The sequence below is a fragment of the Callospermophilus lateralis genome, chromosome 15 (genome assembly GCF_048772815.1).
Source record: "Callospermophilus lateralis isolate mCalLat2 chromosome 15, mCalLat2.hap1, whole genome shotgun sequence".
NCBI lineage: Eukaryota > Metazoa > Chordata > Mammalia > Rodentia > Sciuridae > Callospermophilus > Callospermophilus lateralis.
In genome coordinates, this window is record NC_135319.1 from 13157309 (window position 1) to 13161823 (window position 4515).

General features: G+C 36.3%; 1 pseudogene; it reads right to left on the reverse strand.

The window, feature by feature from the left end:
• Window positions 1-1874: 1874 nt before the first annotated feature.
• On the reverse strand, window positions 1875-3202 carry LOC143638032 (eukaryotic translation initiation factor 5 pseudogene; annotated as a pseudogene).
• Between the last annotated feature and the right edge of the window lie 1313 nt (window positions 3203-4515).

A 4515-nucleotide genomic window follows, 5' to 3' on the forward strand; every position in this document is an offset into this window, starting at 1 on the left:
CATCCCATATGCTAGTAATCTGAGTTCTCTCTCTTCTTCTCTTCGTTAGCGTGGCTAAGGGTCTGTCGATTTTATTTATTTTTTCAAAGAACCAACTTTTAGTTTTGTCAATTTTTTCAATTGTTTCTTTTCTTTCGATTTCATTAATTTTAGCTCTGATTTTAATTATTGCTTGTCTTCTACTTCTTTTGCTGTTGTTTTGCTCTACTTTTTCTAGGATTTTGAGTTGAAGTATTAGATCATTTATTTGTTGTTGTTTTTTTCTTTTTTTAAGGAATGAACTCTAAGAAATAAATTTTCCTCTTAGAACTGCTTTCAATGTGTCCCATAGATTTCGATATTTTGTGTCTGTGTTTTCATTTATCTCTATGAATTTTTTAATTTTCTCCTTGATGTCTTCTATAACCCATTGATCATTCAGTAACCTATTGTTCATTCTCCAAGTGATGCATGATTTTTCCTTCCTTCTTTTATCGTTCATTTTCAATTTCATTCCATTATGATCAGATAAGATGCATGGAATTATCTCTACTACTTTATATTGTCTAAGAGTTGCCCTGTGATATAATATATGATCTATTTTTGAGAAAGATCCATGTGCTGCTGAGAAAAAAGTGTAACTGCTTGATCTTGGGTGGTATATTCCATATATGTCAATTAAGTCTAGGTTATTAATTATGTTATTGAGTTCTATAGTTTCCTTATTCAACTTTTGTTTGGAAGATCTGTCCAGTGGTGAGAAAAGTGTAGAAATATGCCTTTAACTTGTTTCTTTTTTAAATAAGACTTTTTTTTGGGGGGGAAAAAATCCAGTTTGAAATATAGAAACACTTTTTTGGCAAGGCAATAACCAAAATCGAAAACAGCATAAGCTACATGTCCAAATGTAGAAGGCATTGAATAAACCACAATATTTTTTTTTCTTTTTTGGGGGGTGCATGACATACTGAACACAAGATAGAATGTCTCAACATTTAGAAATTATAATTTAAATCTTAAGGGTAAAAGCTGAAAAACTACTGAGTTCTTGTTAGATATTAAATGCACCTTTCCCTGTTTCCCCCAAATAAAATAAGAATTTATTATTTAATCACACCTCAAAGTTTGAGTTTTCTCTTGGTACAAAGCAACCACTACATACACATTAAAATACTTATTTGTTAATTTAATAATTTTTCCCTGGCTCATCCAACGTTCAATGCACATGACTCCAAAGACTAAAATTTGGGGCTAGTGTACATAAACTGAAAAATCACAACTCCAAACTTCAAAACTAGTTCTTAAAATTATTTATAGGACACTCAGATTATTTTTATTTCTCAACAAGATGTTGCACTGTCATTTGATTATCAGTCTACCTCAGCACCAAAAAATTACAGATGCCAATTTGAGGGACTAAAAAAATTCAAAAGTACTAGATTTAACAGCTCAGTAAGATCATTACAAACAAGTTTGTTTACATTCTGCTGAAAACCCCTGAATGGTCTCAGCACCTAACAAAATCTACCAGGCTCCAAGGACCATGTCAGGTTAAATGATGGCACCAGTTTTTAAAAGGAGCCAATTACTTTAGCTAAGTCATTCAGAGCCCAAAATCTGAAGAATGACCAAAATCAAATCTTTATTTTTATAACTGTATAAATGTGATCCAAATGTGTCCACCACTAGTTTTTCCAAAAGAAACATGCTATAAATAAGCAAACTACATTTGCTCACTGATGTGTGTATGGACTTCCTAGATGTCTCATTTGGCTAATTACAGACCACTCACAGTAATATATTTTTAGTATTAAAGTGTAGCATGATGTTGAGCCATTTTAGCTTTTACACATACATGTTGCACTTCTGGCTGATAATGGAGAGAAATTTGCAGCATTACACTGTTAAGCTAGGTTGCATCCATTCTTTTAAATGGCGTCAATATCAATGTCATCATCCTTGTTGTCAGACTTCACAGTTTCAACTTTCGGTACACTGGCAGTCTTTGAGTACACCACCTCAATGTTCTCATCTTCATCTTCTTCTTCACCACCAGAAGATTCTTCCTCTGCTTCCTTCAACCACTTTATAAATGGTTCTGCTTTGACACGAATCTCTTTGGCAAGTTCTTTTGATACATATTTCTTAGAGGCCTTTTCCGACCAGCTGATGATGACCTCCTCTTCTAAAAGGTCTGCGTCATACATTTCCTTCAAGATATGTGGAATCTTAGAGAGGAGCTGAGCTTGATGCATTGCCACCACACACTCCAAACCATGAAGAAGGTATCGTTGAGCTTTTTTGTTATTGTGACAAAATCATAAGAAATGGCACCTGTATTTCTTAATCTGTTCTCTAATTTTCTCATTAAAAAGAACTTCAGTTAGAACAAGAGGGCCCATGACTTTTACATCCAGCCTTTCTGCTTCTGCGACAATTTCTTTGTCTGATGAGTCAATGATACCCTCTTCTTTTTTTTCTTAACAAAATCAAACAGAATATTGACACGCTCTTCTACAGTTCTTTCCAAATCATCACTGAGTGTCAGAACTTTTGCGTGGTCACTAATTTCATCCATTCTCCGCCTCTGAGCTTCTTCAGTTGAATCCTCTCCCCAATCATCATCCTCCTCTTCTTCCACAGCATGTGGAGGAGGACTGATTTCATTTGGTGGTAGTGGTGGTGGTGGTGTCTCACTGCTGGATACAGAACCATTTTTCTTATCTATGCCCTTTCTATTTTTCTTTTGCTTTTCTTTCTTTCCTGGACCACTGTCACTATTCTCAGGTGGGTTTTTGAGATTAAATGTGCAGAGTTTATGATATGTGTCAAGCATGCCTCGGTAGTCACAGGCTTTACAAGAATTACCTATTGTTTGCTTCTTTGGATTGACATGTAGTTCTGTATCAGGATTCTCACACTCAGGACAGAGAACAAATTTTTTAATGAATCCATCCAACATGTCTTGCAGCTTATTCGCCTCATGAGATCCATTGACAATGTAACGGTAATTCTTAACATCAAACTGGGTCTGTGCTCCCAGCTCACAACCAAAATATTTGGTGGGATACGTTGGAGGCTGATTAAGCGCCTTTGCAACATCAACCATGTTGACTATAACTGTCTTGATTCCATTTCCTTTGCCCTCAAACTTGGCAATCAGACGGGGCATCTTGTAGCGATAGAAATGGTCTGACACGCTGTGGTTGACGTTGATAGACATTTTGGCTTATTAGGGGCTTTATCAATAAGATGAAGAGATCTTTGATTGCAACTTTTTGGTATCTTCAGTCTGGAGAAGAAGGGATGACATAAACGACTGCAAGAGTTCTCGGTCTCTGACATGAAAAAATTTTCGCCGCTGAGGCTGTAAGCTTCTTGCTTGTACACTATGTTTCCCCAATACAGGTACCAATGGCTGCGCAACAGCTCGTTTTCATCAAATAAAGACATAAACCCAACGCGGCTCGCCCGGGACTGGGAGGAAGAGGCGCTGGAAACCGGATCCGGAGCAGCGTGGCGGGCGAGCGGAGGGCGGCCGGGCAGGTGCCGCCGGCGAGCAGCGGGAAGGGCTGTCCCAGCGACGTTCACGTCCACACCGGCAGCATCGAGCCTGGCGACCTCTGGAATGTTCTCGCTCTGACTACCAAAAGTTCTTTACAAATAGGGTTTTGGGTAGAGAGTGAATGTAAATGTCAGCACATGTGAAGAGTCAGTCACAATGATGAATTGTGGAAAATATGTAGGAAAGCAGATATAAATAGAGACATTAGGAAATCAGCAAAAGTATAAAGTGTGTAATTTGTTTGATATTTTCAAACGGGTTGAGTTTGAATGTATAATCTTAGGAAGAAACAAATATGTTGTCACAAATTGGATTGATCTTTGAGAGCATTAGGTAACCAGGACATGAATGTTTTCATTAATCCATGCTCACTTTCAATTTAGGCTTTGGTAAAATCATAAGTGTGACCTTTGAATTTTGTATCCAGAATATTATTGTGAAAAAATGTATATGTAGATAAGGTGACATGAGTATTTCTTTCACCATTTCTTTAGCAATATTTTGTAAACGTATAAATTAGTATTCAGGGTACAAATAGGTGTACCCTGTGTCTATGAATATGCAGATAACGCATGAATAGATCATACTTTGTGTAAATAATATAACTGGTTCCACTTAAAATAATGCATTGAATTGATATCTGAAAACATAAAAGAAATCTCATATTGATATACAATCATTCATACCAACCAGTTATACATCTAATGGTAATAATAGGGTCATGGTTTATCCTGAAAGGTGTGTGAGTTTTGCTTCAAAAGTGATTATGCAAAGCAAAAATAATGTGTTTGGAAAGAAGTCTCATGAAAAGAATAGTCAAGAAACCTGGAGGAATACATGTGTTCTGAAGCAGGAAGTGATTGAACGTGAAACACATGCCTATAAATTTGCCAAATATTGGATGAAATATATATTGTATGATGTGCATTAACTGCAGAAATAGTAATGTACCAGTGTTGAATAAAAATGAA